Raw genomic sequence first — 25,425 nt, 5'->3', positions numbered from 1 at the left:
GTGTCTGCTTCCAACACACACACACACACACACACACACACACACACACACACACACACACACACACACACACACACACACACACACACACACACACACACAACACACACACACACACACACACACACACACACACACACACACACACACACACACACACACACACACACTTGCTTGTATCAGGTTAGGGCTATCTATTGGCTGAGCTCCCTGTCTCCTGACCTAAACTTCATGTGATTGGTCGACGAAGCCATCAGTCAAGACAGTCAGCAGCCAAGATGGCGGAGGCTACGGGTAAAAGAAAAGATAGCTTTTCATACAAAAAGATGACTCAATAACCGTTCAGTCGTGGATTTATCTTTATGAAATGATTGTGAGAAGTCACAGAAGTACCACGCCGGATTACTAAACTTCTGGAAGGGCTACGGTTGCACTGAAGTCCTCTGCCCTTTGAAACGGCCAAGCTGTTAGCTGTCAGGCTAAAAACACAGACCAAGGCTAGGTTGAGTCATAATTATTTATTTATTTTACAAAGAGAATATAATGCTATTCCATGATAGATTAAAACGCTTCTGGATGGCCTACAATGGCATTGAGGACTTCGTTGAAATAGCGCCTTCTTCCGCTTCTAAACAAAAAAGTAAGTCTCTGCACTGTATCTGGAGATAAGAAATATGGCATTCATTAATTAATGATTAAGATCGATGATGATGAGAAATGAGAGGTATCTGATGATGACCCTCATGTGGCACTGACGCTCCAGTTACTCCTGTTAGGTCAGTGGTGAAGTGTTTGCATGGGTTTAATTCCTGCTTGAGGTCTTTTCATTGGCAGAACTGTCCCCTTCTGTATGTTAGAGCCAGGTGGTGGTGTAGTGTTGTTTATAATGCTGATTCAGTATAATAAGACTATGGAGTGAATGTGATAGAGCAGAATGTAAACTGCTGTTGTTAGTTCTCATAACTCTCTGAGAACGTTTAGTTCTGGTTCCATCTTCTCCACTCAGATGGGTTTTGAATTTGACATTTTGTAGCAATGAAAAGAATGCAGCCAAGGTTGAAGGCAGATTGAAGTTCTTTCCGGTACTACTACCCTTCATCGCTTAATATTGTTCTTTTCCCGCCCTCAGCTTCATGACTTCCTGAACACACACATTGCATGTATTTAAATTGTGTAAGTGCCACAGAATCGTTTGTTAGGGCTGGAATTGACTGGTGCAGATGACATCATTTGTGTGGTTTGGTCATCAAAAAAATAAATCTGAGAAGACATGAAATCCAACGCACACTTTCAAGCACTGTGTGTGTGTTTTAGAAGTGCTGTCGCCCACCATTATTATGCCAGAGTTACAGTTAAGTTGGATAGCTTGTTTGACCTGCTGCCCGGAATAATCCAATAAACTCTCTTCCTCTTGTTTTCTCCCCAGATGAGTTTCTGGACCACAACTGAGAAGTTCCTTCACATCATTCATGTCTTCTTCATACTGTACTCACAGTATACTCATAGTATTGTATGTCATGATTTTTGTGCGTAAAAACGTAACTGTATAGTATGTCGAAAAAAAGTGATAAAAAGCCATATTATAGTACGTTGAAAATAGTGATAAAAAGCCATAGTATAGTATGTCTAAAAAAGTAATACAAAAAACATACATACATAAAAATGCAGTAATAGTAGTAGTATTATGTGTTATGTAAAAAAACAAATCAATGTAAAAGTCATACAAAATGTCTGAAAGTTAAACTGCATTCCATAAAAGTGGATGTACATTTTTTGGGTGTAAAACCTTTAAATAAATGATCTGTCAGGATGATGACCCATGACCTGCGTTTCCTCAAACCAGAGTTCTATCACACTGAGCTCTCTCCTCCAAAACTAAAAGCCTTTTCCGTATTTTCGTGCTGGGAGGTTGGTCGGGTGGCGCGGAGAGTGTGCAATACATGGAAGTACCCTTCCAAGCACGTTGTCAGGTTCAAGACCTGCTCGCTGCCAGTGTATGTGCAAACACTTAAGATAGGACACACACAGGAATAGACAAATACAAAGTGTGAACAACAAATAACAGTACCAACAGCTGATAGGTCAGCTTCAGGAATAGCTCACTGAGATAAGCTACTGACTTCAACTCTGAAATATGAACAATAAATACAACTTCCAACCAGACTGGACTATCAGATCAGATAGCTCAGTGTGATAGAACGCTGGTTGGAAGAACACAGTGGTTGTGGGTTCAAGACTCGTGAGGAGTGCACCTTATGATGAGGTTCATCACCCAGGAATAGGAGGTCCTTCACTCAGGAGACTGGGGTTTCTGTCCCATGTGTCATGGACAGTACTTTCCAAATCCCAACTGTCCTTGGCTCCATAAGGATGCCAAGGACAGTTGGGATTAGGAAAGTACTTAACCATGACACGTAGGACACGAACCCTGGTCTCCTGGGTGAAAGGCTGGAGATGTACTTATGACACTTAGAGAAAAAAAATTCATTGTTGCAGTTGGCAAAAGGTAAGGTGCGTTGCAACCCCGAAGGGGTTGCAACGCACCGTTTATGACACTTGGGAAACGCCCCTTCGGGGCGGCATGGGGGTTTCCCCCCTCTGGGGTGGCTTGGGGTTGCTGGTGGGCACTGCTCCCTTGGGCACCACACCCTTTGGTAGGCACCACCCCTTCGGGGTGGTGCCTACCTTACCTTGCGCAGATCCTACCGGGGCACACTGGATGTGAACCCGGGTCTCCTGGGTGAAGGGCTGATGCCTATTCCGCTCTGCCGCCACCTCAGCCGCCACCTCCAGCGAATACAGTACGCAGTTAAGACGAATTTTTGGGTTTAGGAAAGAAAGAAATTTTCTGTGAAATGCAGGATACAAACACCAGTCCATCAGGGTGATTGAACCCAAGACCTGCGTGTCCTCTAACCAGCGTTCTATCACACTGAGCTATCTGATCTGAGACTCTGTGCTGGTTGGAAGTTGTATTTATTGTTCACATTTCAGAGGAGAGAAGTTAAAAAACTGTTGAGACAAATGGTGTGGGATTTGATCCTTCAACCTCAGATGGTTGAGTCAGTAGCTTATCTCAGTGAGCTATTCTTGAAACTGACATTTCAAGTTTCCATTCTATTATTTGTTGTTCAAACTCTGTCCTTGTAGACTAATTGATTTCATGTGACAAATAAAATGTATTGAGTAATTGGTTGATTGATCTGCTAATTGAGCTGTTAATTGGTTGATTAATGTATTATTTGTTGATTACTTAATTGATTAATTAGGAATAGCTCACTGAGATAAGTTACTGACTCAACAATCTGAGATTGAAGGATTCAATCCCACTTTTGTCTCGACAGTTTTTAATTTCTCTCCCCTGTAGTTTGAACAATAAATACATCTTCCAACTAGAGCCTTTCCAAGCGCTGCATAGAGCTCAGCAAGCTAAGGTGAAGGTTCAACTCTCATGAAGACTGGAGGATGAGTGTTCCATCCCTCGGTGGTGCTGTCATTTTCAAAATCTAAAACTGGAAGGAGAAAAAGCTAACTTGCATTCCCTTGACCACTACAGTGAAAACTCATAGTGAATTAAACATGTGTGAGAGTTGGGTTGGGAAAATACCGCCAATCACCTTTCAGCTGCTCATACATGATCACTGCGACTAGTGAGTTACTTTATTTATCTAGGATCTAGGAATAGTAACTGTAGTTAGGGGTCCATACAAAACAAACGTTTGACACAAGTAACCAATGGACATACTATACCATGACTTTTTCATCGCTTTTTTCTACATACTATACTATGACTTTTTCATCACTTTTTTCGACATACTACACAATATCTTTGGATCGCTGTTTTCAACATACTATACTATGGCTTTTTTCACTTTTTTTCAACATACTATGGCTTTTTTCGACATACTATGCTATGACTTTTTATCACGTTTTCGACATACTATACTATGGCTTTTTTAAACTTTTTTCGACATACTAGGACTTTTTTTTCAGGTTGTAGACATACTATACTATGACTTTTCATCACTTTTACTCTGGCACTGGCACACACCCAGACCTCTCCAACATAGGGTACCTTCACTTATTATTTAGATCTACCAACATGCCATGTCCTGAATTATTCCACTAATCACAATGCCAGAACACCTAATATGTGAAATTAGTTACAGACCAAACATGGGTTAATTAACCACTGCAGAAACTATCAATATATCCACAAATCTTTAAATCACTGGGTAAATGATTTGCCATTGCTAAGATTATTAAACTGCTGCTGAACGTATTACACAGCAGAGATTAATTACTGTAACAAACCATATTGAAGGTTTTGTAAGGTTGTGTAGTCTGTACAGTAGGCCTATGTTTTCATACAGCAAGGGAAACAAGCGACAATCATTGGCAATTTAACTACAAGCTACTTTATGATATAAATATATTTATGAAACTCTACAATGTTACACTACTTATGAGTATTGTCTTTAGCTATTGTCGTAGCCTATTATGATGCCAAACTACACGTTTTATGTGATATTTCATATCTCCAGATACAGTGCAGAAACTTACTTCTTTGTTTAGAAGCGGAAGAGTGCACCGTTTTAACGAAGTCCTCAATGCCATTGTAGGCCATCCAGAAAATGTTGCAAATATCTATCATGGAATAGCATTACACTGTCTTTGTAAAATAAATAAATAATTATGAATCAACCTAGCCTTGGTCTGTGTTTTTAGCCTGACAGCTAACAGCTTGGCCGTTTCAAAGGGCAGAGGACTTCAGTGCAACCGTAGCCTTTCCAGAAGTTTAGTAATCCGGCGTGGTACTTCTGTGACTTTTCGGAGACTTTGCACAATAATTTCATAAAGATAAATCCACGACTGAACGGTTATTGAGTCACCTTTTTTATGAAAAGCTATCTTTTCTTTTACCCGTAGCCTCCGCCATCTTGGCTGCTGACTGTCTTGACTGATGGCTTCGTCGACCAATCACATGAAGTTTAGGTCAGGAGACAGGGAGCTCAGCCAATAGATAGCCCTAACCTGATACAAGCAGGACAGAAAATGCATTGGAGATGACACAACTAACTCTTTCAGGATAAAACTGTATAGACCTTTCTGGGGGAAAAAATCTAAATAGTTTTATATTTGTATTAGTAACAGTGTTTATTTTTGTTTCCTCTGATGCTAAAAGTTGTTCTCTGTGTGATTACAATACATTTTTTGTGAGATTCTATTTTTTGCTATTAGTATTTTTTTCAGTTTGTATGTAATAATCATCCCTGCGGCATACATATCCTTATAGCCTCGGTTGTCCTGGAAAAAAGTATGTCTAGAACCTAATTGTGCATAACAGGGTTGAGGTTATACAAGCATTAATAATGCAACAATAATGGCAAGTATGGTTTTGAATAGAAAACCCTTTTATTACAGATACACCATTCAAATAAAACTCTGAACAATCCATACACACACTGTCTAAAATCAGACACTCCATTTTTGATAAAACATTGATAAACAGTGGCACAAAATATAAAGACAGAAAAAGTAAGGCAAGTTCTTCACAAAAAAATAGTGTGATCCATAGATAAATATGACAGACAAATTAAAAAAGCACAAGGTATATATATATATATATATATATATATATATATATATATATATATATATATATATATATATATATATATAAAAAGACCATGCAGGCACATCAGGATGGAATGGGGTTGGTCTCAATATAATGGAGTGGTTTCCTGTTCTCCTGGACTGGCTTTGTCAGTTACTAACATCATGAGGGTCTTGTGTGGCACTCTGGCCCCCAGGAACCCCAGTGTTACAGAAGACTAAACATTGGCAAATGCTGATGTAAACCACATTTATGCTTGAGTAGACTAAAAGCAATGCTTTCTCTATGGCTTTAAGAAGAATTCCCCTCTTTTAAAGAACATTTAATTATACGGTCAGTCTTTGGTATAAAAAAAAAATAGGTAGTTAAAAACATTGGCCATTCGCTGAGGGAAGAATCAAAGTGTGTACGTAGAAAGCTCAAGTAATCCCTGGATCATTCAGAAAGGATCAATTGGAATTTCAACATATGACCACTAGGGGGGAGCAGAACGTCACACAACTGTTCCTTATCCCATAAGAGCAGAAAATGGCACTGACTGAGGCGACCCACATAGTGCAAAGCAAGAAGAAGCCTTGCCATCCAAAAGGAGCGGTACAGGAAGAAGATTGAAATTAGCATGAATTGGAAGATGGAGAGCTCATTCAGAGTCCAGAGAGAAAGTTAATCAGATAATCCAGTGTTTGGCACCTTATCGCAAGGGTGATGTGTTCTCAAAGGAAGGCAATGTTCTTAGATCATGAATGACTGAGTGTGTCTGAAATCCTGGGGCTGAGGGACAGTTTGACACAGTCCTAAAGAAGAGAAGAAACTGGAGGCAGAGAGCTGGATCCTGAGTCAGATCTTGCCCTGTAGAAATAATGCACATCATACAGTACATGGCAACCCTCCCACTGGGCAAAAAGGAAAGTCAGACTCGGAACTCTCAGCGGCTAAACGGGATTATATTAAACTGAGGTGAGGACTGTGAAAGGAAAGCGTAGTTCAGTGTTTGTGACAGGGCATTCGATTAACAGTCGACATGCACTCAGTCGCCAGTTTATTAGGTACACCTAGCAAAAACTCATGCAGTCTAAAACAACAGTCCTGTAATAAACCTGACTTTTCATGAAGGTCTAAATGTTTTACAGAGGTGTTGATTTAACTCATTTTGGAGGATGCCGTTGAAATGGTTGGCATTATACAGAGAAATCTTTCTGTTATTTAGCCTACCTTTACTGGTATAAATGGGGTGGCCAAAATAATAGAAACACCTGTCAGTATACAGTTCAACATCATCACAAACTGCAGCCTCTAAATGTCGAATCAACTACTTTCCAAAACACATTCAACAAAAACTGAACATTCTAACCTTTGTGAAGGTAGGGTTTACTGCAGGACTGTTCCAAAAGACCACATTCACGTTAACTAGATGGACCTAATAAAGTGATGCGACTGGATGTACATGCAAATGTACACAGAATGTATGTATCTACAGTCACTGGTTCTTTGCTGGTCTGTTTATGGAAGCAAGAAGCGGCCAAAATAATTTAAATCTTATGCACAATTGAAAACCTAACTGTAAAAATGTTACTACTGAATATTTAAAGAAATAGTTTGACTTTTTGATAAAACTGCTTGGGATACTGTCCTGTCAGGCAACCAGCAGAGACTCCAAGAAGTCACTGCACTTTAAATTTATATCAAGATAACTGACTGGAAAAAAATGGAACCTGATCAGACATGCTCGCTTATAATTAGTACCTTGATGTTTGATAATGATATTTGCCAATATATCAAATTATTCTTTTAAGTAGGCTATTCATTCATGGTTCAATGTCCCAATTAGTTCTTTAGTTGTGTGTAAGATTCACATTCTAATAGCTCTTCATTTCTTCCATATCTGTCTGTCGGCCTAAGAGTCACACACAACAGACTGCACCTCCATTAGAAAGACTTTAATGATGAGGTGTCCTGTGCGGTTTTGGTCAGTCCTGGTTTGAGTGCATGATGAGTAAAAAATAAATAACAACAGAGAGGGAAGGGCAGTCAGCAATTCATCATGCACATACCTGAAGAGCAGCTCCAGGGCCACAGTGTCTCCATAGTCATGGGACACCAGAGTCACTCGCTGGTTGCTCAGACCCAAGTGAGCCACCAGGGCCCCCACCACACTGGCCTGCTCGAAGATGGAGTACCTGTGGGGTCGCTGGGATGGTCAGGCACAGGAGAAAATCAGTTATGGAGAAGTGAAATAACAGAGCACCAAGCAGGAAACCTCAGAAACATTTTACTAAATGAATCTATAAAATAAAAGACACTTAAACTGACACAAGATTTTACTCACTGGCTTGTCGCTAAAGCCCAGGAAGTCCAGTGCAATGACTCGATTGAAGCGCTGAGTGAGTGGCTCCCAGATCTGTATGGAAAAATAAACACAACATTTGGTCTCTGGCTTGTTCACATAAAGGCCCTACATTTTTCCAGTGGTGTTTAGGGCTGTTGATTAGCTACTGAGTGTGTGGGTACCTTGTTCCAGTCGAAGCAGGAGGTGGGGAAGCCATGGAGCAAAATGACGACATCGGAGCTTCCCAAAGCCCCATAGGAATCTGGTTTAAGGAGAAAAGAGAAATGCATGTATGTATCTAGGCACAGCAACAAATATGTTTACAACACAAAGAAGGCACAGTGACATGTTTTGCATGTTTCATTCCAAGTATAAATGTGACTGCTGGAATTAATGATGATGTGTTACGATGTGCGGTGACAGAAAAAACAAAACAAAGATTATGTGTGATTTATGTCTCTAAAAAGTCACATTTGTAGCTAAAAGGTTACATTTGAAGCTAAGATGACTCGCCAATTAATCAACTACTCAAGTGACAATTAAGTTAAACGATTAATCATAAATTGAAAGGATAATGAAAACAATAACTATCGTCAGCCATAGTCACAGTTGGATACCATTACAACACTCTTGCCAACCCATGGGGGTATTTAACAATACTGCTGTGCATTGAGTCTCTCTCTTACCTCTGTAGAAGATCTCCCTGCCTCTGAAATGGAACACCTCCCCGGCACTATGCCACTTTTGCAGGGCAGCTAGGTGACAGCTGAGGGGGCGGGATGTGCAGGGAGACGGCCACCAGCGGGATGCAGATCAAACCCACCACTCTCTCATCTTGAGCTCAGCGGTAGGGGAGCCTCATTCCTGCCTCTAAAAAAGACAACAATGAAGTGAAAGACAGGTTTAAGTGAATGGAACTTCCTACAGGTGAGAGGCAGGATCAGCAGCTGTTAATCCTGAGAGAAAGCATGTCCCACCTCAGAGCTTCAGCTCAGAGAAGATGTCCCTTCAGCTGGTCTGTATCTAGAAGGTTCCTCCTCTTCTTCCCAGATGGCATCCACTGAGGCTGCACATCTGCAGGTATGAGACAAATCAAAGCACTGCAGTCGCGACACAGCGGACGGTCAAAGTAAAAAGCATACAACAATAATCAACTGTTATGTAATGTATGGTTACATTTAATAGTTATAGTTTGTATTAGCACTGGAATGTGGAAATGTTCATGAATACAATGGCAAAGACAAACCTGCAGACTTCCAGCTCCCACGGACCATGTAAACACCAGTCCACCTGCAAACGTCTATTTGCAGAAACACAAACAAAACCAATATAAAACGCCATATTCCTTCTCACGGCGATGCAGACTTTTCGCCTAGCGTCATTTCGGTGAATGTGACAGCTGGGGTCGTTTGTTTATTCGCCCCAAACAGCCGAAGTACCAACTGTACAGACGTTAGCATTAAGCTAGCTGCAAGTTAGCAACGGGACACATGTATCCGCTACGGCGAGTGTATAGTGCTGCGGATGATTATTGCCTAAGGACGGGGACTGCTGTGTGACATGCAGTCCAGCCACTGACTTATGGAATGCCGTTTGATTCAGAATTAAATGAATAAATACATAAATAAATGAATAAATGCATGAATAAATAAATATGCCTCTGAAATACATCATGAAATAAATAAATGAGGCAATAAATAATTAAATAAATAAAATTATTTCATAAGTCTATATTTATTTATTTCAAGAGACTTTTATTTCATAAGTCCACATTTATTTATTTCAAGAGACTTATTTCATAAGTCCCCATTTATTTATTTCAAGAGACTTTTATTTCATAAGTCCCCATTTATTCATTTCAAGAGACTTTTATTTCATAACTCCACATTTATTTATTTCAAGAAACTTTTATTTCATAAGTCCGCATTTATTAATTTCAAGAGACTTTTATTTTCCTAATGCCACATTTATTTATTTCACACACATACTTCTTATATGCTATATGTGGCTATCTCGCACATTCAGAACAGAGCCGTGGGTAAAAAAAGGCTGGTGAAGAGTGCAACACGCCCGGCAGTTCGCGGTACTCTTTACCCAGCGCACAGTCACCTATTCTGGGGTAACTAGACCACCAACTAGCGCTGACCTGACGGAGCACCACGACCGGCAGTTTGCGTTGCTGTGTGCCCAGCCCACAGTCACCTATTCTGGGGTAACTAGACGACCAACTAGCGTTGACCTGACAGAGCACCACAACAGGCAGCTCGTGGTACTCTGTCCACTGTGGGTTGACACGACAGCTGAGGCGTTGTTAAGTGAGCTAGCGGGCAAACGACTGCTCTAATTCACATTAAACTGAACATTTCCGTTGAAGGTGATGTTGTTGGTCGGCCAAAGAAGTCCCATTCACCTTGTTCTGAATGTGAGAGATAGCCACGCCCCCTGATTTGCATATAAGAACTTGAAATAGAGAGCCGAAGTCACGCCCCTTCCGGTGAACCTCATGGGACCTAAACTCGGAAAAAATATGAATGGTAGTGAACGGGGAGAGGCAAATAATTTTTTGATCCTGTTTGAATTGAGCCATGGATTACAAATATGATGTTCGTCAATTTAAAAGATAAGTTTTCAACCGAAGAAAGTCTCAGTTAGCCGTAGGTTTGTCATAGTACCACTTTGTTTTGTGTGAAACCGTTCAACTACATCTCCCGTCTCACACAATCTACCTCACCTAGCTTGATGATCGGCTTGCTCGCTAGCTAGCTAGCTTAGCTCTGTTAAACAACACATGTAGGCCTATCGTTATCGTAACTGCTAAATGGGGACTTATGAAATAAAAGTCTCTTGATATAAATGTATGTGGACTTATGAAATAAAAGTATCTTGAAATAAATAAATATGGACTTATGAAATAAAATTACCATAAAACAATTACATTTATTTAATTATTTATGTATTTATTGCCTCATTTATTTTTTTCATGATGTATTTCAAAGGCATATTTATTTATTTAATAATGTATTTATTCATTTATTTATGTATTTATTCATTTATTTAATTCTGAATAAAACGGCATTCCATAGCTTCGGGTGCTGGACCTCAAAATTCACTAACCTATGGTTCGAAGTTATATTTATCGTTCACATTTCAGAGGGGAGACGTTGAAAAACTGTGAAGACAAATGTGGTATTTGATACTTCAACCTCAAATAGACCTTCTTCATGGCAGACATGTTGACATGTCATAGTAGGAAAAGCACAGGTGTATTCAAAACCATTACTGATGGCTGCATTACACTTAGGAGAGGTCCTGGTATTGTGCATGCTGACTCACTGAAATAGCTTACTGGGACACTTGATGGAATTGAGCCATCATTAAGGTTATCAATTTCAGCTGTGCTTTTCCTACTAGGACAAGTCAAAATGTCTACTGTGAAAAAAGTCAGTAGCTTATCTCAGTCAACTATTCTTGAAGCTGATATTTCAAACTGTTGTTCTATTATTTGTTGTTCACGCTTTGTATTATAACCCTCTAAATAAAATGTCTGTCAGGATGATTGAACCCATGACCTGCATGTCCTCAAACCAGCATTCGATCACGCTGAGCTATATGATCTACTGCACTGCACTACTGTTTAGAGTATTTGACTTTTCCCTTCAAGTTTTAGACTTTGACAGAACCTCAGAGGATTTGATTCTGCAACCTCAGATTGTGGAGTCAGTAGCTTAGCTCAGTGAGCTATTCTTGAAGCTGACATTTCAAACTTTCGTTCTTTGTTGTTCACACTTTGTATTATAAACCTCTAAATAAATTGTCTGTCAAGATGATTGAACCCAAGACCTGTGTGTCGTCAAACCAGCGTTCCATCACACTGAGCTATCTGATCTACTGCACGGTGCTACTTTTTCGAGTATTTGACTTTTCCCTTCCAGTTTTAGACTTTGAAAATTGACAGCACCTCGGAGGGCTTGAACTCTCAACCTCCAATTTTCACCTTCACCTTATTTTGCTGCGCTATTTGCAAAGCTCGTAAAGGGTCTGGTTGGAAGTTGTATTTATCGTTCACATTTCAGAGTAGAGAAGTTGAAAAACTGTCAAGATAAACTCAGGATTTGATCCTACAACCTCAGATTGTGGAGTCAGCAGCTTTTCTCAGTGAGCTATTCTTGAAGCTGACATTTCAAACTTTCATTCTTTGTTGTTCACACTTTGTATTATGAACCACTAAATAAATTGTCTGTTAGGATGATTGAACCCAAGACCTGTGTGTTGTCAAACCAGCATTCCATCACGCTGAGCTAGCTGAGCTAACATACTGTTTCAAGTATTTGACTTTTCCCTTACAGATTTAGAATTTGAAAATTGACAGCACCTCGGAGAGCTTGAACGCTCAACCGCCAACTTTCTTGAGACTTTAACCTTCACCTTATTTTGCTGTGCTATCTGCAAAGCACGTAAAGGCTGTCGTTGGAAGTTGTATTTATCGTTCACATTTCAGAGTAGAGAAGTTGAAAAACTGTCAAGATAAATTCAGGATTTGATTCTGCAACCTCAGATTGTGGAGTCAGTAGCTTATTTCAGTGAGCTATTCTTGAAGATGACGTTTCAAACTTTCGCTTGTTGTTGTTCACACTTTGTATGATAAACCTCTAAATAAATTGTCTGTTATGATGATTGAACCCATGACCTGTGTGTCGTCAAACCAGCGTTCCATCACACTGAGCTATCTGATCTACTGCACTGTTCTACTGTTTAGAGTATTTGACTTTTCCCTTCCAGTTTTAGACTTTGAAAATTAACAGCACCTCGGAGGGCTTGAACTTTCAACCTCCAATTTTCTTGAGATTTTCACCTTCACCTTATTTTGCTGCCCTATTTGCAAAGTTCGTAAAGGGTCTGGTTGGAAATTGTATTTATAGTTCAAATTTCAGAGTAGAGAAGTTGAAAAACATTTAAGATAAACCCAGGATTTGATCCTGCAACCTCAGACATTGGAGTCAGTAGCTTATTTCAGTGAGCTATTCTTGAAGAGGATGTTTGAAACTTTCGTTTCTAGTTTTTCACACTTTGTATTATAAACCTCTAAATAAATTGTCTGTTAGGATGATTGAACCCATGACCTATGTATCATCAAACCAGCGTTCCATCACACTGAGCTATCTGATCTACTGCACGGTGCTACTTTTTCGAGTATTTGACTTTTCCCTTCAAGTTTTAGACTTTGAAAATTGACAGCACCTCAGAGAGCTTGAACACTCAACCGCCAACTTTCTTGAGACTTTAACCTTCACCTTATTTTGCTGCGCTATCTGCAAAGCTCGTAAAGGCTGTCGTTGGAAGTTGTATTTATCGTTCACGTTTCAGAGTAGAGAAGTTGAAAAACTGTCAAGATAAACTCAGGATTTGATCCTACAACCTCAGATTGTGGAGTCAGCAGCTTATCTCAGTGAGCTATTCTTGAAACTGACATTTCAAACTTTCATTCTTTGTTGTTCACACTTTGTATGATCAACCTCTAAATAAATTGTCTGTTATGACGATTGAACCCATGACCTGTGTGTCGTCAAACCAGCATTCCATCACACTGAGCTATCTGATCTACTGCACAGCGCTACTGTTTCGAGTGTTTGACTTTTCCCTTCCAGTTTTAGACTTTGAAAATTGACAGCACCTCAGACCTCAATTTCACACCGAGCTATCTGATCTACTGCACTGTGCTACTTTTTCGAGTATTTGACTTTTCCCTTCCAGTTTCAGACTTTGAAAATTGACAGCACCTCAGAGGGCTTGAACACTCAACCTCCAATTTTCTTGAGACTTTAACCTTAACCTTATTTTGCTGCGCTATCTGCAAAGCTCGTGAAGGCTTTGGTTGGAAGTTGTATTTATCGTTCACTTTTCAGAGTAGAGAAGTTGAAAAACAGTCAAGATAAACTCAGGATTTGATCATGCAACCTCAGACTTTGGAGTCAGCAGCTTATTTCAGTGAGCTCTTCTTGAAGCTGACATTTCAAACTTAAGTTCTATTATTTGTTGTTCACACTTTGTATTATAAACCTCTAAATAAATTGTCTGTCTGGACAATTGAACCCATGACCTGCATGTCCTCAAAATCAGCATTCCATCACACTGAGCTATCTGATCTACTGTACTGCTCTACTGTTTCGAGTATTTGACTTTTCCCTTCAAGTTTTAGACTTTGAAAATTGACAGCACCTCAGAGGGCTTGGACGCTCAACCTCCAATTTTCTTGACACTTTCACCTTCACCTTATTTTGCTGCGCTATTTGCAAAGCTCGTAAAGGGGCTGGTTGGAAATTGTATTCATTGTTCACATTTCAGAAACAAATGTGGGATTTGACCCTTCACATTTCAAGTTTCCATTCTATTATTTGTTGTTCACACTTTGTCCTTGTAGACTAATTGATTTCATGTGACAAATAAAATTGATTGATTAATTGGTTGATCAATTGATCTGCTAATTTATCTGTTAATTGGTTGATTAATGTATTACTTGATTGGTTAATTTGTTAATTACTTAATTAATTAATTAGGAATAGCTAACAGATAAATTACTGACTCAATAATCTGAGCTTGAAGGATTGAAGCAAGCTAAGGTGAAGGTTAAGCTCTCATGAAGACTGGAGGTTGAGCGTTCCATCCCTCTGTGGTGCTGCCATTTTCAAAGTCTAAAAACTGGAAGGAGAAAAAGCTAACTTGCATTAGCTTGACCACTACAGTGGAAATTCCCAATTAATTAAACGTGTGTAAAAGTTGGGTTGGGAAAATACTACCAATCACCTTTCGGCTGCAACTAGTGAGTTACTTTATTTATCTAGGATCCCCATTAGTTGTTACTGTAGTTACTATTCTTCCTGGGGTCCACACAAAACAAACAACGTTTGACACAAGTAACCAATGGACATACTATACTATGACTTTCTCATCACTTAGATAGGACACTTAGAATAGGAAAGAGGTTAGGAAAGGTAGTACAGGGTAGAAGAGATTAATAGAGTAATATGACAGATTTAAAGAGTAGAAACTAGAGTAGAGAAACTCAGAAGAGTTGAGACTAGAGTAGTGGAACTTAGAGAAAAGTAGAAACTAGACTACACGAAAAAAATGTTTTACGTCCACTTTTCTGGCATGCACGGTTTAGAGAGTACATAATACATACTACCACTATTACTTACTTTTTTGTTTAAAAAAATCACGACATACAGTACTCTGCACTCATCTGGGGAGAAAAATAGTTTATTGGATTATTCTCAGTAAATTTATTTTTCTTAAAGAGGAATAAAAGTGCACTGCAATCCAGCTGACACAAAGACAAATGACGTGTGATACATTTTAATATTAGGGTGAAAGAAGGCTGGTGTGTACTGTGGATTGGTTACTCTGCTTAGAAAAGTACTTTACACATAAAGCTCTTTTATTATTATGCATAGACTATTATAGTTACTATTAGTTATTGTAATCTAATAATATATAATAAAATAACTGATGTGGGCCATTCTTCTGCATAATCAGTACTTTTACTTTTGATACTTTAAGTACACTTTTCTGAAAATACTTGCGTTCTTTCAACTAACTAACATATTTCAATGCATGGCTCTTGTGTTTGAGTTTCTTCACACTGGGGTTTCGCTTCTTTTACTCCACAATCTGAATAATTATCCACAAGTCATCGAGTAAATCGTGTGAGTGAATCTTTTATCAGTTTGACTGATTAAATGAATTTACATTTTTCTGCATTTAGTACTTTGAATACGTCAAATACCTTTTCCTGATTGTACATACTTTTATTCAGGTAACATTTCCAATGCCGGAACTTTATCTGTACCTGAGTATTTTTACAGTATGGTATTATAGTTTTGCTAAATAAAGGATCTGAATACTTCTTCCACTGCTGGTTTTAGTCTTTATTTCACTATGTAGCCAAATATGTGTAACTTATATTAAGCCATCTATTTTTCAACATGTTTTTGATTTGTTTTACACCAACAAGGCAGGTTGAACAGTATTAAAATCCTTCTGTGTCCCATAGTTAAACATTAAATATCTCAAATGAAACGATAACAAAATTAATTGTAAATAATACAGAATAACAATATAATAAATTAATATAAATTGTCTTCAATTAAAATTAAAAGTTTGTATATTCAAACTATTACATTGTACAATCCGCCTTTATAAAAGTATTTTGTTTTGTTTGAGGAGACTGATGTGAAGGTATGTCAGCGTGACGTAGGTTGTATACAAGGAAGTGGATTGTGAGCGTGCTGGCTAACACATTCTGGCTAGCTACATAGCTTTAATCTACAGCTTTTATGCAGCATGTTAGCGGTAAATCTGACTCAAGCGTTTAAACAGCAACACCGTGTAACAGTCTACCAACAACACAGAACTCGTTACGTCACTTACTAAACGGTGAGCCAGGAGCACGTGCGGGCGGTTAGCGAGTCTGGTAACTGAAGAGAACATGTCTGCAAGTTACCCCACACTAGTTTACTGCATGGATGTATTAAGAGAACGGTTTACTGCCACCATATAGAGCTCAACAGTCCCGCCCAGAGCAGGTTCCGGAAGTAAAAATACAATGCAATTTCTCCATTGACAATTTGGAGTATAAGCCATAAAATGATAACCGTCGATGGTAGACTTAAAGCGCCCATATTATACTCGTTTTCAGGTTCATAATTGTATTTTAAGGTTGTACCAGAATAGGTTTACATGGTTTAATTTTCAAAAAACACCATATTTTTGTTGTACTGCACAGCTCTCTCTCACTGCTGTAGATCCTCTTTTCACCTGGTTTCTGTTTTAGCTACAGAGTGAGACATCTTTTCATCTTCTTCTTCTGTACTATCTTTGATTGCACTCGCACATGCTCAGTAGCTCAGATGTAGAGCATGTCAGCTAGCTAGCTCCATAGAAGTAAAAGACAGGCTGTTTCTCCAACTTCAGTCACTTACAAGTCAGGATTAGCTGGGAGACTTCTAAATGAGGGAGCACATGTAAGTAGTTCTTTTGTATATTATGGTGAACTTGTGTGTGTTGTAGCAGTGCTTTGCTATTGAGAAAGAGGTACCATGCTAGTGTTAGCATTAGCGTTAGCATGCTAACGCTAATGCTACGAGCTAACGGTTGCGGTTAGCCAGCTCGTTTCGGATTGTGACGTCACAGTCCGAGCCGATTTTGAACAGCTCACTAGGAGACTGAAGGCAGGACACATTCAGAAACCGTATCTCACTCAGAACAGCATGGATGGATTTTTTTCAAAGTTTGTATGTGTGTGGAAGCACCAGAGACACAAAAGAACACCCCAAATACCAGAAAAAGTGTTTTTTTCATAATATGGGCACTTTAAAACCAGCATGCCGACGTGACTAAGCGATTCTATATAATCATATAGACGCCAAAAATCATGGGGCACCAACCTTGTTTTGAGATAAACGTCTTTTATTCGCAATGTCTTGGATAAGTACTTCATTACCCACAATCCTGAACAATCCCACAATCCCACAGTGACACCTCTGATTGGTGGAACTCATGCTGGGGAGGAGGGGGAGCTGGGAGCTGAGCTGCCTGCACGAACCGTCACAAGGATTTACGACACTGCACGAATCACGATCTGTTCCACGCTTCTGCCGTTAGCCTCCGCCGGGAAGCTAACGTTAGTTTAGCTAACAGCTATTTCGGCTAACCGCTAGCTGACAGCTTGATTCAGTCTAAAATAACGTTAACTCAAACTAAACACTGGGGAAAGCAGGCTACAGCTGATGTAACAGCTGTTATATATTTTAACGGTTATTTTAATGTTTTATTTTGAGGGTCTGTTAAAGTTATTACATGCTGTCTCAACTAGCGGTTAGTCGAATTAGCCGTTAGCTAAACTAACGTAGCTTCCTTTATTCAGTGGTGCGTGGTGGTTTATGGGATGAGTAGTTCCTTTGCTTTGAAATGACGATATGTACACACTCTTGTACCTTTTGACTTTTTTTGTATTTTGTGTTCGTTTTTTCACTCGAAATGGTATATTGTATGCATATGAGTCACGTACCATCTGGTTAGCCTAATGCATGGTCTAAAACTCTTTATGTACGGATTTTTCCAGACATCAATGGGAGAAATGAATGGGAAATTTACTTCCGGAACCCAAGGTCTCTCAGAGGAGGGGCGTGACTGTTGAGCTCTATACTGTCTATGGCTGCCACGCTTCCACTAGTTTAGGAGTCGTTGGAGGTCTCTATGTATAAAAAAACAATACATTATCCATGTCTTTTCCCATTGTTATGCCAATATAACAGAAGAAGAAGAACACGCATCCCGACCATATGCATGTCGACCATGTGAACGCTACCAGTCGGAAAAACAACGTAACCACGGGGGCGGTCCCTGTTATTCCGAGGTGGCATGAACGCGCCATCTTTCCTAATGGTTGACGCCCTGGAGAAAGACGTCTACAGGCTGCGGCTGATGACGACAGGCACAGCTGACAGCGTCATATATTTCCGTTAGTTCACCTGAACGTGACTTCTGGATGTTTAAATGTGCTCTGCTGTTTGTAGCCCATGTGTGTGTCTGGAGAAGGCCAGTGGCTCAGGAGTGCTTTCAGCTTTTCTGGCATCAGTGGTTGGACCTTCAGCTCTATAACGGAGTTTAAAGAAAAGACTATATTCTCTCACGCCCAGCCAATACAACTTACAGCTGACTCGTTGTGAATGCATGGGTGGAAAAAAGATCTTAAATAGAAGCATTTGTTTCTCTCTCAGTTGCACTGATGTGAATCCTGCAGCAGCACAGTGCACACAGCAAAGACAGCTCCCTGTAACAATGTTTGACTGCAGCCTGTCAACACATCTCTGGGGAGACTTTTACATTCACATGTCAGGTATTCATGCATGAGTGCAGAGCCGGCCCTAGACCTTTGGGGGCCCTATGCAAAATTTGGTTGGAGGCCCCTTTTAAGTAAGGCCTAAAGAAAAGCAATGACTACCTAATAACTATACGGTACATATTATTATTATTATTATTATTATTATTATCTCTATATAATATATTCTATCTATCTATCTATCTATCTATCTATCTATCTATCTATATATATATATATATATATATATATATATATATATATATATTATAACCAGGGTTCTAAATTAGCACCGTTTACCAGCCAAATGTTGGTGAAATATGCAAGTGGCTGGTAGATTTGCTTCACTCACCAGCCAAAAAACCCAATGGTAATCTATTGAATGGCTGGTAATATTTGAACATTCATTAGCCATTTGGCTGGTAGACGAAAATGTTAATTTTGAAGCCTGATTATAACTATGTTTGATGTCTAACAGAAAAAATTATGATACCACTGAGCTGAGTGGCAGTGCAAGACTAAACACACACTGATGAACTTGCTCAATAAAAATACTGATAAAGTGATTTTCACTGACCAAATATAAATTTTTAACTGACAACAGTTTAAGAGGCACAAGCATATATATAATTTAAATTAAATAGAGCAAATAGAATAACATTTAAATAAAATATTATATAAAATAATAAATAGAACATTCAAATGTTAGAATTTTTCAAATAAACAAAACAATAACATCTAAAACATCACAAACAAGATCAATAGTAACAATAATAATATATAACTGGCAGTTGTGACAGCCTCAGCTTTCGAGATCCTGTGTATTACAGTTTCTCTCATTGAATTGACCGTCACAATTGTGCTCTGAAGCCACAACTCCATAACAGAAAGCATGGCAGAGGCACCTTCATTGAAGGTGGAGATGGCCATACTTGCTGCTGCCTCAAGCTTACTTTCCCCACAAAACAGTCCCCTCAGTCAGCCGATGGTGAAGCTAACTAACCAGGCTCCCATCAGCACCGGTTCATAACAACACAACAGAACTAAACTAATTATGAATCATTCAAAAGACCAATATTTAGAACATTGGAAAAAGCAAACAAAGTAGACTAAATTGTTATTTGACCACCAACTAGGTCAGACAGAGATGCATTTCCTCCTCCACTGGGAAAAACTTTCTTCACTAAGAGAATTACACCTTGGAAAAATAGCCAAAAAAATAAAACTTCCCAAAGTTAACACCAGAAAAGAAGCCGGAAGTTATCCCAGGAGACAGCAGCTCCACTGACAGCTAAATATGGATCTGCCTGCCACAGCCTGAGGGACTCACAACCACTTTAGGATCCCAACATTACAGATTTGTTTAGTAGCCTATTCTATAGTAATTATATTATACAACAATTTTAACTGTTGTGTAATGTAATTGTTTTGTAATATAGTGTGTTGTATCTCGTTCAGTACAGTGTAGTATATATGTGACACATATGACATGTAGGCTATATGACTTTCAGTAAACTGCTTTGAGAGAGAGAGGGTCTGATTACCTCCGCTGTCTGAAAACTCCGGTTTTCTGAACGACAGTTTAAACATCGACGTACTATGTGAAGGCATTTCATCATCTGCTGTCTTAGTGTGTAATCCCCTGTGTCTTCTTGCTGATAACAACTGTTTTCGTCTTCTCTGAGGTGATTTTCGACCGTTTTCGACGCACTTTCTTTCGACATTCTGAATCTGAACTACCGTGGAAATGTCAGAGCACGTCACGTGACGATTCTGAACGAATCACGTTGTCAGAAATTGGCATCAGCCAATGAGATTGCGCATTTTGAGTTAAATCCCCCCCTTTACTTTCACGATTGGTTGCTGATGAAAAGGAAATGACCATATTTGGATACGACAGCATTGTAGAGGAGAGACAGAGCTTCCCAACATGTCATGACAGGGTGCAGACAGCGATCGCGGAGCAGCGGGATGATTTAGAACGCCAACTAGCTAGCAGTGACTCTAGGGGGCCCTCTGCTGGCCACGAGGCCCTTTGCAATTGCAAAGGTCGCTTAGTGGCTGGGCCGGCTCTGCATGAGTGCAAATTTCTGAGTGTCTCCTGCCCCGCTTAAGTGGAAAAGTGGACGTCCTTCTCTTCAACCCTCCCTATGTGATCACACCTTCAGAAGAGGTGGTACAGGCTCACACTTTGGATTTCTCAGCCTGACACATATATCGGTCTGCCTCATTAACAGACGTCACTGCCGATAATGATTTTTCTGTGCCGAGACAACAGCCCATTTATCGGCCTGACCGATGCACCAGTCAAGCCTTTGTTTTTATAGACGGATGCAGGGCCGTCCTGGAGTCGTAGTCCCTCTGCTCCATGTCCGTGGAGGACAACGCAAACCTGGACTCCTTTCATAATGTTATACCATCAGAAAATGTGTGTGAAATGTTGTCACAATTATCATAGGATTTCTTGAGTTATGGCCAAAAATGCATTTTTGTGAGATCACAGTGATCACACCGGTGCATCCTTGAGTCCAAGTGTGTTTTCAGTTGTAGAGTTATTACGTGTTTCAGAATCTCTGAAGAAGGAGAGGCTTCGGTCCAAATGAAGATTTATTAACAAAAATGATAAGTCAAAATACAGAGAATTACGCTGCAGCGGGCCTTGAAAATAGTTGTTTAACCCTCAAGTTTCCACATCTATTTCGCCCAGAATCCCCGTTGCCCCCCTGCTTTATTCCTCCAATCCCAGGGGCGGTTACTTTTTTCTCCTTCGTGAGTAAGAGCCCTCCTCATAGGCTCTTCGTTGGCATGGTGACAGGTTGGACGCATCTCGTTGGTTTCTTCGCTGTCCAATTAGGAAGGACATGCCCTAAACTCTGCCCCCTAGGGGTCATTTTCACCCACAGACCAATAGGCTCTATCGTGCAGATGTCAAGTCTTTACAAGTTTACAGGAATTAACATATTGTCCTAACCCAGACTAAGGCACCAGGAGGAGACTGAAAGAAGGTTATTTCCTGCTGTGTAGGAGAAGGTTTCTCTTTATATGTTAATAGTTGGTTTTAACCTAATCTATCTGCAAGAGACAGGAAGAGAGGGGCAGAGAAAGGGTCTGTCGTTACCTATTCTTCACAGAGACAAAAAGAGATTATGATAACAAGATCTGTCTTGACCTTAGCAGTCATTTTAGATTCAATTCCTATTTTCATAACCTGGCTGCAGCAAAATTCACAATTACATCAACATACTTTCTCCAGATAGCATTACAAATTGGACTGCCAAGACCTTTAGTTTTATTTATTTAGACGTGCAACTCCATTTTTTAAAAGGTACAATAATACAATTGTAATGTCATTTTGTTCCAAGTATGATGCTATACACAAGAAGTCCAATTATGGACATGACAATCTGAGAAAAACAAAATGAAAGTTTGGGGTATTAGAACAGTAAACAGTTACCTTGTTAGTGTCTCTTTAGTATTATAAAACCAGTTTAAAAGTATCCTCAAGAAGCGATCCTCTTGAGGACACACCAGCTTTAGGCCTACACCAAATTCTTCCAGCATGTGAACGACGGTGGCATCCAACTCTGCTCGGCTCCTGTACCGTTTGTGGTCCACAACCTGAGTTGGGTTAGGGTCAGACACACAAACACAACGGCATCAACAGAGTGGAGGCTTCTGTTGAGTTTCAGTAAATGTATTGAAGAATTTCAATTCCTCAGCCCAATGGTTTTGGATCTTAATGTTTATTTACTTCAATGAAATGCTTGTGTTGTGTATTTTTGGTTCCATTCAAATCATATAAGCTGGCTCATCTACTCCGGTTTTACCAATCTATAATAAATATATGCAAAATTAGACTGCTTTTTAATCTTTAAAAGATGCAGAAATTGTCATGCAGCTCGACAACTGCAAGTTCTTCCAACAGGTGTAAACCAAAAAGCACTCAACTGGTTCCAACGACAACCTGTAGTTAACCAGTTGGGACTGATTTTCAGATCCGTTACAAATAAACTCATTTTTATTATTAATATTTACCAGTGTCTGGATGCCGGCGAGCGATGCTGTCTTTTGGACCTGAGCTCCAGGTCTCCAGAGCTGGACGGACCCCGGGCCTCCTCTATCAGCGCCTGCAGACAAACATACCAGAGGATTTTTAAGACAGGTCGTAAGGACAATAGTTGTAGACGCACACACAACTTGTTTCCAACTATGTTCCTGTCAGATACAGTGGTGGGATAATTCAATCAATTAGCCATTAATCTATAAATAATCACTCACGAAATATGCTGTCTCACCGGTGGTAGAATTTCTTATTGGAGAGCAGTGGATGGGACTTTGTTCCGTTTTTCACTCTTTGGCAGAATTTGCCAAAATGTAAACAAAGCAGGCTCAAATTGTAGCCCCCCTAGATAGCAACAATATACGCGTTGACGTTGAAGTTGCTTTGACTTTAAAAAAAAAAACATCAAAAAAAACCCTGTTGACCATCAGTGGAGCAGCCGACAGCAGGTAGAAGTAGGCTACCTGCTTTTCAACACTAGATGTCAGGCTTCACACAGGTCCTTTTAACTGGCTAAAAATACTCCCCAAGTCCCCAAATGGATTTATATTTCCTGGTTAATGATTAGAAACTCAAGAAAATAAAAAAGCAACAAAATACACCACACTACAACATTGATTATGGTAAATATATATATCTATATAAATATATATATAGATATATATACTGTAGACAACTTTAGAACGACTTTTATTTTGAAAAAAGAAAATGTTTTAAGTCACTTGTAGCTTTGCCTTAAACACAATCACCTCCAATTTCATGTAGTTTTCTTAAATGCCTTTTTATAAATTAGAATGGTATATTATGCATGCAATACCGCATAAGCCGCTTAAGTTTTCATCTTCCACAGAAAAAAAAAAGATAAAACACAAAAATCCATTAAAAGTCCAGATGAAGCTGCTTGGAAAAGGGTGGTTGGAGAAGCCACAGCATGAAGCGATGTACACAGTTTGCGGTTGCATAGTACAGTACATGAAGTTCCTCATTTTAAAACAGCATGCCGTTTTGTATTGCACATTACTGAAACTTTGTATACTGGACCTTGCTGTTATTAAGTGTCCCACATGGGTCGTCATCGTCTCATTTCAGCACGTTATACAGCAAATAGCATCTCTCAAAGACATTATGTACATTTGTTATAAAAATAATCGCCAGCAAATATTCATCTATTTTCTACTGGAATAAATATTTGTTCTTTTGCTTATTGTGTTTTCTTTTCCTCTTTTTTTTTTACACTTTACCAAATAAAATTATCCCTATAAGCTGTATTTTGTGGTCACCTTTAGATTTAATCTGTGAAAAATAAAATCATTAAGGAGTTTCAATTTGAGACAAAAGTTTGGCCATAGGTAAAGGTGAAACAAAAGTAAAAGAAAGACTGGACAGACAGTGTGGCATTATGTTCGTTCGGATCCAATTCCACAACTCAAAGGGGACAACATCTCTCATGATTTTCAGGCATTAACTAAGAGAGGGATGGTGGGACTCTGGTCTAGAAATCCCTTCTGATTGTCTCAAGCAGCCCAGCTCAACATTGGTTGGTTTGATTTTGAATGGAAAATGGCTCCCTGTTCAATCAACCAATGGGATTTATGCTACGGGGCAGAATGAGACAGATAAGCGTGCTTGTAAACAGTCGCATTACACACTTTAACTTTCTTTGTCATTTGCAGTCTTGGTGTTTCGGTCCATTAACAAACGAGGAGATTAACAGGGAAAGTGGGCAAAGAAATCAACGGATTCTTATGTAGGCTTATATATATATATATATATATATATATATATATATATATATATATATATATATATATATATATATATATATATATATATATATATATATATATATATAATAATCTGTGCCCAAACACTTGTTTCACATTGTGGGAACAGTTGCTCAAAAAACATCCAAGTTTTTTTGCTTATTCTTTTGTGCTATACAAGTTTTCCCCATTTCATCCAGATGTATACAAAGTGATCCATTACGAGATAAACCTTACACCTTATTTTATATTTAAATCAATAAATTAAGAGCTGCTTTGCTCCACGGGAAAACATTTGCTCTGTATTTAATCTTATGGTCGAGGTGTTCTAATTAGGCCTCGCAAATGAGGTCCCTTGAAACTGTGTCAGGCTGTAAAATGTTTGGGGACAGTCGACTATCTCTTATATATGACGGTATTTACGTCTCTTAAGATTCATACACAGAATTTGTAACACAGTAAAAGATGGTGCACTTTCAAGAAGTTCCTCCTGACCAGTTTCCTTAAAGAAGAAAATATTATTATTAAGACTAGAAGTCTAAATCTGCTACCAGTCCTAGGTATTCAAATCTTAGCCATTTAGAGTGCAAAAAGTATAGATCTCAAGACAAAAAAAAAATCATTATAGCTCATTAGATTTAGGGAAATGGATCCTCCATTGAGCCAGTATTTATTTTCTGAGTATTTTTGTTTTTCATTCACTGTTTTGCAATGCCGAGCTAACCTGGTACTGCAGCGGTCACTATACTGTACATCATGTTTGTTAGAAGGGAATGTCTA

The 25,425-nt window shown here is 39.1% G+C and overlaps 3 long non-coding RNA genes across 5 annotated transcripts; 1 reads left to right on the top strand and 2 right to left on the bottom strand.

Moving 5' to 3' along the window:
• The first annotated feature begins 220 nt into the window (after positions 1 to 220).
• LOC120554081 lies at positions 221 to 1,813 on the top strand. The gene is made up of 2 exons (XR_005638314.1): positions 221 to 640; positions 1,427 to 1,813. It is a non-coding gene; the product is annotated as an uncharacterized LOC120554081 (long non-coding RNA).
• Positions 1,814 to 5,677: 3,864 nt separating this feature from the next.
• LOC120554080 lies at positions 5,678 to 20,630 on the bottom strand. Of its 3 annotated transcripts, XR_005638312.1 has the most exons (8): positions 20,367 to 20,630; positions 9,190 to 9,243; positions 8,921 to 9,017; positions 8,630 to 8,813; positions 8,126 to 8,205; positions 7,944 to 8,015; positions 7,669 to 7,805; positions 5,678 to 7,590 (listed from the first exon to the last, which is right to left on the bottom strand). It is a non-coding gene; the product is annotated as an uncharacterized LOC120554080 (long non-coding RNA). The 3 variants fall into 3 exon arrangements; XR_005638311.1 differs by lacking the exon at positions 20,367 to 20,630 and having other exon boundaries at positions 9,190 to 9,321; XR_005638313.1 differs by lacking the exon at positions 20,367 to 20,630 and having other exon boundaries at positions 5,678 to 6,466; positions 9,190 to 9,321.
• A 786-nt stretch (positions 20,631 to 21,416) lies between these two features.
• LOC120554023 lies at positions 21,417 to 24,651 on the bottom strand. Its single transcript, XR_005638276.1, has 2 exons — positions 22,858 to 24,651; positions 21,417 to 22,440 (listed from the first exon to the last, which is right to left on the bottom strand). It is a non-coding gene; the product is annotated as an uncharacterized LOC120554023 (long non-coding RNA).
• Between the last annotated feature and the right edge of the window lie 774 nt (positions 24,652 to 25,425).

This window comes from Perca fluviatilis, chromosome 24, assembly GCF_010015445.1.
Source record: "Perca fluviatilis chromosome 24, GENO_Pfluv_1.0, whole genome shotgun sequence".
NCBI classification, from domain to species: Eukaryota; Metazoa; Chordata; class Actinopteri; order Perciformes; family Percidae; genus Perca; species Perca fluviatilis.
This window is presented reverse-complemented; position numbering and strand designations above follow the sequence as displayed.